The following is a 12,208-nucleotide window of genomic DNA, read 5'->3' as shown; positions in this document are numbered from 1 at the left end:
CAAGAGAAAAATCTGTGTATAAATGATGTATTAAAGCAATGCTCCCAGCAGAAAGGGGCAATGGAGTTTGGGATGCAGGAAGGAAAGGCAAATTACTCAAGCTGTGCGATTCCAGGCAAAGAACCCTGTGTTTAGCAGCTCACACCATGCACTTGGAGGGGGACAAGGAGTCTGGGCTCTCCTGCGGCCGTGAGAGGGACTCTCAGGACAGCAGCAGTGGGAACAGAGCAGAGTTCAGAGAGCGAACAGGCGATGAGGACCAGAAGTGCCTGGCAGGGTGGCAGCCCGTGGGACACAGAGGTAAGACCAGACAGAGGTGACAGCAGCTGCTGGAGAGAACAAATAGGGAAGAGAAAAGCCGTGGGAGAAGGAGCTGTCATCATAGACAGAGAGAAATAAGGAGAGAGTGCAGCTAAGAGCCATAGATGTGATTACCTTCGTACCCTAAGCTTGCAGGCCAGGGAATCTGCATGCCAGTCTCCACTTGCTGAACGGCAGTTTTCTTTTGATCATCTTCGGTTTTAGGACACTTGAGGCATGAATGTGGCCAATGACTTGATGCCCATGTGTGTTGTCAGCTGAGCCTTCAAGAGCATCACCTTCCAGCTAGGGAGGGTTCTTCATTCCAAGGGAAGGCTCTAAACCCAGCTCTGAAAATGAAACCACACCCAACAGCGTTAACTGTCATCCATGATCTTACTGTGACTTTCTCTTCCACCCAAGAGGAACATCAGAGAAGGAAAGCGGCCTTGAACAAGAAAATCCAAGGGGTAAAGGGAAGCCAAGGAAGACATTTTGATACTTTCTGTATTGTTGATTTCTCATGCATCACCCGGTAATGACAAGATTGCCAGGAGGAAAAGGTGATCCCAACTGACAAACATATTCAAAAAATTTAGGACTAATAAACCCAAATAGCTTCCAGGTAGATAAGGCAAACGCAAGGAAATCACACTGGATACAGGCTGTGTTTTGGGAGGGAGGAGATTCTAAAAATCAAGCAAAATCAACGTTAAATGAACATATGAGAGAAAAGAATTGGGAAGACTAGGCATGGGATATTGATGAAATGATCATACAGGTAGGTATATTGCATATATCTACATTTTATTAAAAATACATGCCAAATATGCATAATGTATATAACAAATGACATAAATGCATATATTTATATATAAAAATCTATTGGAAGAAATTATTACATAGGGATGTGGAAGATGTTGAATTAACATTATAATCACTAACATTATAATCTAGTCCATTGAAATTGGAAAAAAATTTGGAAAAATAAGACGAATGAGAGAGAGAAGACATGGTGAGAAACAAATGCCCTAGTAGACAGCGGGGAGAAGTCACTAGAGAATGAAACAAAAGGAATTCATTCTGTCTTCTTGCCTGGAGCCTGGTTAGTGCTCTGGACTCCTGGAAAAGCCAGCAGGTGAGAGTGTTGGAGCCAAGTGGGTGAGTCCTGACTGGGGGTGTGGGAATCCATGGAGAAGCAAAAAGTCATCAGTGGGAAGAAATCAGTTTAACTACTCGAAGTTATCGGGGCACGTGTCAGGGACTACGCATCCCCCGACACTCACTGAGCGTCTTCCATGTGTCCTCTCCAAGGACCCAGATGGTGCTCGTTACCTCAAGTGACCCTCCTTCCTCCTGAGAACATGGGTCCCTTATTCCTCAGCTGGGGGCATCGCCTGACAGATAAGCACCTGGCAGCCCCAGGGGCTCCAGGAGGAGATATTGAGTGGGACAGAGAGTAAGAATGAATATGACCCAGTAGAGATGGGGTTTCACCATGTTGGCCAGGTTGGTCTTGAACACCTGACCTCAAGTGATCTGCCTGCCTTGGCCTCCCACTGTGCCCAGCCGCAGCTAATTTTTTGTATTTTTAGCAGAGACAGGGTTTCCCTGTGTTGGCCAGGATGGTCTTGAACTCCTGGCCTCAAGTGATCTGCTCACCTGGGCCTCCCAAAGTGCTGGGATTACAGGCGTGAGCCACCGCACCCAGCCAAAAAACAACCATCTTATTTTGTGCTTTTAGTTTGGTCCACCAGATCTATGTTTCTTTTTCTCACCTTTCTTTTGAACTGATTATTTTTTCTTACCATCTATTTTTTTTCCTTTTCTGTTGATATGAAACTAATGTTTCATATCTATTTTTCTATTCTTTGAGCAGTGGCTCTCTGGCTCTAGAAATCACACAATATTCACCCTTTCCTTAGCAAAGTCTTTTTTTTTTTTTTTTTTTTTTTAAATTTAAAGACAGGGTCTCACTTTGTGGCCCAGACTGGAGTGCAGTGATGCAATCACAGATCACTACATCCTCAACTTCCCCAGCTTAAACGATCCTCCCACCTCAGCCTCCCCAGTAGCTGGGACTACAGACACACACCACCACACCTGGCTCATTTTGTTTATTTTTTGTAGCAACGAGGCCTCGCTATATTGCCCAGGCTGGTCTCAGACTTCTAGGCTCAAGCAATCCTCCCACCCTGGCCTCCCAAAGTGCTGGGTTTACAGGCGTGAGCTACCATGCCTGGCCTAAAGTCTAATGTTAATCAGTACCTTTACTGTCTTTCTGGAATGAGTATAATAAGGACCTTAGAATAATTTTTTTTTTTGAGATGGAGATTTGCTCTTGTCCCCCAGGCTGGAGTGCAATGGTGCCATCTCGGCTCATGGCAACCTCCACCTACTAGGTTCAAGTGATTCTCCTGCCTCAGCTTCCCGAGTAGCTGGGATTACAGGTGTGCACCACCACACCCAGCTAATCTTTGTATTTTTTAGTAGAGATGGGGTGAGGTGTGTGGATTACCTGAAGTCAAGAGTTCAGGACCTTAGAATAATTTAACAAAACTTCCCTTTCTCCCTAGTTTCTAGCTGGCAACATGTAGTTGCTATAAATTTTAATTCTGTATATTTTAACACTCTGTAAGATGCATATTACAGCTTTTAAGGTCAATATTTATGTTTACCCATATATTTACCATTTTTAAAGTTCTTAATCCTTTCTGTGTCTGACCCTTTAGCCTAAGTCAGTTGTTTGTGAATTCTCTCAATTCTTGTTTGTCTGAAAATGTCTGTATTTTACTTTCATGCTTGAAGAATATTTTGCTGGCTATGAAGTTCTATAATAGTTTTTATTTTCTATAAGAACATGGAGAATATATTCCCATTTTTCCTTTGGTTTTTATTTTTGTGCTTTAGAAGTTTAAATTAAAACTTTTTTTCTAGATGCTATAAAGATTTTTTCACTTTTTCTTTTGTTTTCTGCAATATCTCTGGGTGAATCTTGGTGTAGATTTCTTTTTCCTTTATTCTGCATGGGATTCTTAAGCTCTGTGAGTCAGTCCTCCAAAATTCTCAGCCATTTTAGCCATAAAAATTTAAATACTGCCTTTGCTCCATTTCTCTGTCTTTTAAAACTGTAATTAAATATATGTTAGACTTTTTCAGGATGTTCTCCCTCTCTCTTATCCTCTCTGCTATATTTTCTATGTTTTTGTCTCTTTGTGCTATAATATGGAAAGTTTATTCTGACTTATTTTTCTGTTCAATAACTCTTTCTTCAGTTATGTCTAATATGCCCTTAAACTCACTCAATTAATTCATAATTTGTTATTATATTTCCCCTTTTCAAAATTATGTCACTTTTCCCCCTCAGTGTCTTTCTGAAATTTTGAAGCTTTTCTTTTCTTTCTTTCTTTTCCTTCTTTTTTTCTTTTTTAAGGCTTGGTAGGCATAGTTGTTTTATAGTTGGTATCTAATAATCCCAATATATGAAGTCTTTGTTGGTCTGTTTCTACTATCTTCTTGTTTTAACTGGTTCTTGCTCATGGTATCTTGTTTCCTATGCATTTTGTTTTCTTTGTGTGCTATTCAATGTATTTTAGGAATACTTTGAGACATAAGATGATAGTGCCTCTTACGAGAGAGTATTTTAATTTGTTTCTGCCAGGATTCTAGAGATGCTACTAATGCAGGACTATCTTAATCTAAGTTCAAGGCTTCAGGTTCCCTAAAAGAGCCAAATGATGAGAAGCTAGGCTGCAAGTCTTTTGAAGAACTGGTTTAATTCTGGTTTACCCTTACCCTTAAGTGATAACCTTGCTAGGTTCTACCTTACAGTGGCAGGTGATTTACCTGTGTCTTAAGCTTCGGTGGACCCTGAGCTTTAAGTCTTGTTTCCTCTGCCCTGAAAGACCCCCACCTGCCCTAAGCAAATGCAGTTTTGCAGTTATTTCTTTGGGATAAGCAAATCTCATTAGGGCCAAACAGATTTTAATATAGGGGCTTCATTTTTTCTAGATTTTGACTGGGCAATTTCTTATTTGATTAACTATTTGGTGCTTTTGGAAGGTGTGGGTTTTTAAAAAACATATTTCCCAATTTCATTTTACTTTTTCTCAGCAGAGGGGTTACTCTGAGATAACTAGTCTACCTCTATAGGAAATAATATATATCTATTTTTATATTTCAGTCTTTGGCACAGTTCTGGTCATTCAATATTTGTTAAAGAATGATGATATGTATGGCCATGGGCATTGGAATCAAGTTGTAGAAGCTATGGTTTCTTTCTTCAAGGAACTCATCATTTAATAAGTGAAGAAAAAATCACAAATAAAACTTAAATAATGACTATACTTTCTTTGTAGGAGTGTAAATTAATATACTTTTTTGGAGAAAAATTTGGCAATGCTTATCAAAATTAAATATACTCTTTGGCTAAATTCCACATCTAAGAATTTATCAGATGTATACTCCACACATACTTGGACAGGTGCTTAAAAATGTGTATATGAGTACTTTTTATTGATAATAGCATGTTTGTAATACAAAAGACAAAAAGGTTTAAATATCTATTGAAATGGGACTGATGAAATAAATTGTGATATATTATAATGTAATGAAATAATGTGCAGCCATTAAAAATAATGAGAGAAGATTAACATGTATTGATAAGGAATAATTTGCATGATATATTTAAGTGAAAACAAAGAAATAAACAAGAAGCTTGATAGGACAGTTGACCCTTGAACAATTGGTCGTTAGGGGCACCTACCCCCTCAAAACAGTTGCAAATTTGCATATGACTTTTTACTCCCCCAGAACTTAAAAATCAATAGCCTACTATGGATCAGAAGCCTTACTGATAACATACACAGTCAATTAACACATACATATTTTGTGTGTTATATGTGTTATATACAATATTCTTAAAGTAAGTTAAAATGTTATTAAGAAACCATAAGGAAGAGAAAATACATTTACTATTTATTAAGTGGAAGTGGATCATCATAAAGGTTTTCAACCTCATCATCTTTACATTGAATAGGCTGAGGAGGAGGAGGAAGAGGAGGGGTTGGTCTTGTTGTCTTGGGGGTGGCAGAGGTGGAAAAGAATCCATGTATAGGTGGACCCATACAGTTCAAGCCCATGTTGTTCAAGGGTCAACTGTATATATAATATGCTGCACACATGCATGCACACATATATACAGTTGCTTAGAAGTTCATAGAGTATCTCTGAAAGACTATCAGAGGAACTGCTGACAGTAGTTAAGGCTGGGCACAGTGGCTCACAGGTGTAATCCCAGAACTTCGGGAGGCCGAAGTGAGTAGATCACTTGAGCCCAGGAGTTCAAGACCAGCCTGGGCAACATGGTGAAATCCTGTCTCTACAAAAATATACAAAAAATTAGCTGGGCATGGTGGTGCACACGTATACTCCCAACTATGCAGGAGGCTGACCTGGGAGGATCACTTGAGTCCAGGAAGTTGAGGCTGCAGTGAGCCACGATCACACCACTGCACTCCAGCCTGGGCAACAGAGTGAGACTTGTCTCAAAAACCAAAACCAAACCAAAACAAAAAACACAGTGGTCATATCTGAGGAGCACAGTGGTCATATCTGAGGGGAGGAACTGGGACTTGGAGTACAAGAATAGGAAGTGAACTCTTCTCTGGAAGCTTTTGTTTTCTATATTATAGTTTATATTTATTTTTCCCATGTGCATTTTAAAACCATTACATTAAAATACAAAAAGTGTGAGGACAGTAGTGTATTAGAAGGCATACTATACTGATGGTCAGTTGACCTGAGCTGTAATTTGGTTTTGTTACAAAGTCCCATGATCTTTCCAGAACTCAGTGTCCTCTTCTGTGAAATGTGGACACTGACCTAGCTGGTCTCAAAGGCCTCTTTCAATTTTAACATTCCCCCATTCCATTGACTAACACAGAGATACTTTTACTGCAGAAGTGCTTCGGTCAGGCAGTATCTTCGAAAATAATTTGGTCAATGAAAGCCCTGGTATTGGATGAAAGTGCTAGCTGCTGGGAATGTTACCCCTCCTTTTGGTTCTTCTTCAGGTCCTTCAAGTATTACACTGTGCTTTCCCTGAGACGATAAACTGAAACAACTGATTTGTTTAGCTTCACAGTTTGAAACTGTGGTTTTTAATATAACCTCACATTTGAAATATTTTAGGCCTGTTTTTCTTTAGGATCGGGTAGGTTTAAATCGCTGACAGATTGACCAAATCTCATTACCCCCTATTATACTATACAACGAAAGCTTGTTTCCTAAGTGTTTCCACATTTTATGCTCACATTCACATAGATCTAAGTGGCCAAAACATTTAACTAAATGGACTATTCATACAATCTTATTTCCTGGCTGGTCATCTATGTCAATGATAACAGTAGCATTCATCCCATGGCTATGAATCTGAATCTTAAAAAAAAAAAAAGAGAGAAAGAATAATTATTTAAATCTAAACTATGCTCAGACTAGTGATTTAAAAACTTTTTTAATTATAAAATAATTTAAGTTCATTTTCAAAGGTTCAAACAATACAGAAGTGTATAAAGTAAGAATTGAAAGTCTCTTCGCTGCTCTAATCTCACTCCTCAGAGGTGATCACTGGTAAGTATGGTATATATCTTTTCAGGTACACATATGCACACACACACACACACACACACAGAAACTTCACTTTTATAATAACGAGATTCTACTGAACGTGCTGTTTAACAATTTGTTTTTGTACTCAGCAATATGTTGTTCTTGGGGTACACATAGCTCTACCTCACTCTTTTTTTTTTTTTTTGAGACAGAGTCTCACTTTGTCACCCAGGCTGGAGTGCAGTGGCACAATCTTGGCTCAATGCAAGCTCCGCCTCCCAGGTTCACACCATTCTCCTGCCACACCTCAGCCTCACAAGTAGCTTGGGACTACAGGCGCCCTCCACCATACCCAGCTAATTTTTTCTATTTTTTAGTAGAGATGGGGTTTCACCGTGTTAGCCAGGATGGTCTCGATCTCCTGACCTCGTGATCCGCCCTCCTCAGCCTCGCAAAGCGTTGGGATTACAGGCGTGAGCCACTGTGCCCAGCCTATCTTACTCTTTAAAGGGCTATAAACTATTCAATTACACTGATGTATTATCATTTATTTACATATTTTCTCAGTGTTGGACATCTAGAGTTAGTTTCCATTTATATGTTGTGAGAAGCCATGTTGTATTGAACCTAGGCATTTGGCTAGAAGTTTTATAGAATGTTTTCCTTGAATTAGGGTTCTGGGCACTTCCTACATGCCAGGCACCAGTGTAAACACTTTACCAATATCAACTTTTAAAATTCCCATGACAACCCCATGAGTTATAGATACTATTAGATACTATTATTATCTCAGTTTTGCAGATGATAAACTTAGGCTCAGAGAGGTTAAGTAACTTGTTTGAGATCTCATGGTTCTAAATGGTAGAGCCAGGATTGGAATCCAGGATCTCTGAATCCAGAGTCTGTCCTTAACTCATATGCATTCTGCTGCCTCATAGGATAGGTATATTTGGAATCTTGATAGATACTACCAAGTTGTCCCTGAAAAAGGTTCTATCAATTTATATTTCCACAAACTGTATTTGAGTGTTCACCCATTTTCCTATTTCATTACCAAACCCTATGTTCTCACTTTTAAATTTTTTTGCCAATTTGTGGTCGGAAAAATAGTATCAAATTATTGTTTTAACTTACAATTAATGCACTATTAACATTTGTAATACTTAACTTTTATTAGACCTGTACTACAATAAAATACATAAAAGAATTCTTCGTCATTTCCAGATTATCATCCCAGAGCCCTCCCTGAAACCCATACACAGCTTCTTCAGGAAATGCTGACAACATGGTATACACATGGCTTCCATGTTTGTCGTGGTTCCAAAGTTTGCTTTTGAGTTTCTTTCTTTCTTTCTTTCCTTCTTTCTTTCTTTCTTTCTTCTTTCTTTCTTTCTTTCTTTCTTTCTTTCTTTCTTTCTTTCTTTCTTTCTTCTTCTTTTTTCTTTCTTTCTTCTTTCTTCTTTCTTTCTTCTTTCTTTCTTTCTTTCTTTCTTTCTTTCTTCTTCTTTTTTCTTTCTTTCTTCTTTCTTCTTTCTTTCTTCTTTCTTTCTTTCTTTCTTTCTTTCTTTCTTTCTTTCTTTCTTTCTTTCTTTCCTTCTTTCCTCTCTTTCCTTTATTGGCTAAACTTCCCCCACAGGACCTCAGTGAGCAGAAGGCTTTTCAGAATTACAGCCTAAACTATTTCTTGAGCAATTTGGGAACTCATTTCTAAAGCAGTCTTCAGATTCACACAACATAGTCTGTGATGGGTTATGTCCAGAGCTGGTAGGAAAGGCAAAACAGCATTTTGACACTGAGGGATTTAGCAGAAAGATCTGAATCAACAAGTAAAAACCCTTTTAAAGGTTCAGTCAAATTTATTCCCATCACATTCCTCTGGAATGCCCAACAGGCACATGTTTTGTCAATGAAAATTGTTTTCAATCTCATTGATGTTTTATTTGGCAAGAACCATTTCTTTCAACAATTTCTTATTAATCATCTATAATTTTTCACTTCTGACAGTGTTATCACCAGTGCTTTCAGTAACTGCATATTTATACAATAGCCAAACTTCAACCTGTGTTCAGTTTTTATCTGTTTCTTGGGAATGTAATTTGGAAAAAAAGTTACCAACGTATTTACAACCAAATTTCAGACCTTCAACATTACAGAGGGTAAGAAATGTGAACACAATGGAATTCTTCTGTCATCCTTATTTTGTGAGATCTAATTACTGTATACTCACCTTCCCAGTAATGTCATGTTAGCTTTCTCCCTGTCTTTGTGGCTTGTAGATTTCTGTCTCCAGGGGCATGATTTCCATTGTGGTGATCCAGATATGGATAAGGCAACATCTTAATAGGGTCCTGCCTTCCAAACAAATAATTCACTGTGGCTCTAAGATTCTGTCTTTCTGCGTATGCCAACTTAAGCTGTTTTAGCCAAACCACCTTCTACATAAGCCTGGTAAAAATACCTTCAGGGCTAGATGAAGGTGTTTGGCATGTATTTTTTTCCATGGTGGGGGCAACATTGGGCAGTGCTGCCTGCCTGGCTGTGAGCAGCTTGTGGGTCCCCAGGGACCATTTCACTGGACTTCAGCTTAAACATTGTTTATACATGGCCATCAGTTTCCTTCACCAAGAGCTGCCAATCCAATGGCATTAGCCACACCTGCCATGCACTTCCACCCCTCCTCAACCAGGTGGTAAGCACAGGAGACGAACTGGTGTTAGGAGAAAAAGCCATACCAATGGTCTAGTGCAGTGGGATAGCCAGGGAACTTTTTAGAAATTCAATTCCCTGGCCCCATCCTACATCTCTGGGTGATTTGGATATAGGCCGTAACATTTGAGGACTGCTGCTCTAGCTTAATGCATCAGAATCTTCCACTTTATTATTTTATTTCCATATTTGTATATCCCTCTCTTCCCCTTTGACATTTTCTGTCATGGTTTTGCTTTCTAAATGTCTTTAAGCTGTCTTGTTGATGGGGGCGCACCCTGACTAATGGCGTGCTGGCAAAGGTTTAACAACAGGCTCCGGAACAGGGCAGACTTGAAGTGAAGCCTTCAGGGGGCAGTGTGAGGGGAGCTGATTTCAAGCAACTCATCTGATATTACTGAACATGAAGTTGCGAAGAGATGTGCATAATTGAAGTGGGTGAGAGCCAGTCCAGCACCCTGTGGAGAGGTACCAATAATTCTGTAGGTACTTCCTCAAATTTAACTCAATGGGGGTTTAGACTGGGTTTAGATTGAGTCGTTAGTTGCAGGTCATTTGTTGAATCATTGAATACTTTTGTTTGTTAAGGTGACTGAGATACTCAATTGATGTCCTTTAAGATCACTGAAAATATTTAAAATCACCTTACATATGGCATTTTGGAAATGCCACATACGTAATAGATTAAAACCCACAACTATATTTGCTGCCTTTCCTATGCATGTCCTGTCAAAATTATTTTTTGGTGGACTGTAAGCCCTAAAACAACATGGACCTTGTTTTCCTCTCCATTCTATTCTCATTACTTATACTCAGCATTGTTTAAAAAAAAGTTTGTTGATGTAATAAATATGCAGTTGATATAATAATGTAATAGCTGTGTACTGCCATAACAAACTACTACAGACTAGGTGGCTTAAACAACATTTATTTCCTCACAACTTTGGAGGCTAGAAGTCCAAGATCAAGGTGTCTGCAGGTTTGGTTTCCTCTGGGGCCTTTCCCCTTGGCTTGTGGATGGCCATCTTCCACCTGGGTCTTCACAGTCTTCCCTTTGTACATGTCTGTGTCCAAATTTCCTCTTCTTATGAGGACATCAGTTGTATTAGTCTGTTCTCACACTGCTAATAAGAACATACCCAAGACTGGGTAATTTATAAAGGAAAGAGGTTTAATGGACTTATGGTTCCACATGGCTGGGGAGGCCTCAAATCATGGCAGAGGGCAAGGAGGAGCAAAGTCATGTCTTACATGGATGGCAGCAGGCAAGAGAAGAAAATGAGAGCCAAGCAAAAAGGGTTTCCCCTTATAAAACTATAAAATCCTGTGAGACTTATTCACTACCACAAGAACAGTATGAGGGCTGGGCGTGGTGGTTCACGCCTGTAATCCCAACATTTTGGGAGGTAGAGAAGTGTGGATCACTTGAGGTCATGAGTTCAAGACCAGCCTGGCCAACATAGTGGAACTCCATCTCTACAAAAACACAAAAATTACCTGGGTGTGGTGGCATGTGCATGTAATCCCTGCTACTCGGGAGGCTGAGGCAGGAGAATTGCTTAAAACCAGGAGGTGGAGGTTGCAGCCAGCTAAGATTGCACCACTGCAATCCAGCCTGGGTGGCAGAGTGAGACTCCATCTCAAAAAAAAAAAAAAAAACGGTATGAGGTAAACCACCTCCATGATTCAATTATCTCTCACCAGGTCCCTCCTACAACATGTGGGAATTATGGGAGCTACAATTCAAGATGAGATTTGGGTGGATATACAGCCAAAGCACATCACCAGTCATATTGGAATAGGGCCCACCTGAATAACCTCCTCTAACGTATTACTTCTTTAAAGACTTTATCTCCTCATACAGTTATATTCTCAGGCACTGGGGGTTAGGACTTCAACATATGAATCTAGGGTAGAGGGGAGACATAATTCAGCCCATTACAGTAATGATCAAAACTTCTATATTTTAAGGCTCTAATAGCATAAGGAAAAAATAAAACATCAATTGTGAATTAGAAGTATATTACACATGTACATTTATGTTTACCTTGATATGATAACTTGTATTGATACAACCTTATCTAAGAAGTGACAAACTAATATTTTATAAATTGCAAAAGTGTCTCTCCCACCTCTCCCCTCATCTCATACTGCCTTATTTTTGATGCATGAGGTTTTTTTCCTGCCAAATAAGTTAGAAGAGTGGAAGAGATGGAAATGTAGTTCGCATATACAGAAAAATTAGGTATTGAAACGTATGTACACATACTATATATATAACATATACATATCTTGTGCTGTAAGAATAAAGTGTGGGAACTTTATCCTAGCACATACTTTCACTGCAAGGAAAATACCATTGGGGAGGTTCAACTGCAAAAGTCTGATCTCACATTTCTGAGATTATTTTTTGATCTGATGACTATGAGAACAACGCAGAAGTTCAAAGTGTGGAAAGTTTATAGAGCCTTTGGGGTGTCATTTTCTTGGGAAGGAGTAGGCTCCAAAGAAGCTAGAACTTTCTGGGTTGAGACATAACTCCTCTGTAGTCTTCACTCTGCCCAACTATGAAGAGGGCATCACGACACCTGAC

At 39.3% G+C, this 12,208-nt stretch overlaps 1 long non-coding RNA gene and 1 pseudogene across 1 annotated transcript in view; both read left to right on the top strand.

The window, feature by feature from the left end:
• The window catches only part of LOC134734237 (neuroblastoma breakpoint family member 11-like), a 514,399-nt pseudogene that overhangs the window by 396,680 nt on the left and 105,511 nt on the right, over positions 1–12,208 (top strand).
• LOC134734242 (uncharacterized) overlaps positions 1–12,208 on the top strand; it is a 61,017-nt gene that overhangs the window by 34,070 nt on the left and 14,739 nt on the right. The window contains exons 3-4 of the long non-coding RNA XR_010117549.1: positions 6,849–6,930; positions 8,546–8,673. This is a non-coding gene — a long non-coding RNA (uncharacterized lncRNA). The remainder of the gene's footprint in view (positions 1–6,848; positions 6,931–8,545; positions 8,674–12,208) is intronic.

This window comes from Symphalangus syndactylus, chromosome 12, assembly GCF_028878055.3.
Source record: "Symphalangus syndactylus isolate Jambi chromosome 12, NHGRI_mSymSyn1-v2.1_pri, whole genome shotgun sequence".
NCBI lineage: Eukaryota > Metazoa > Chordata > Mammalia > Primates > Hylobatidae > Symphalangus > Symphalangus syndactylus.
This window is presented reverse-complemented; position numbering and strand designations above follow the sequence as displayed.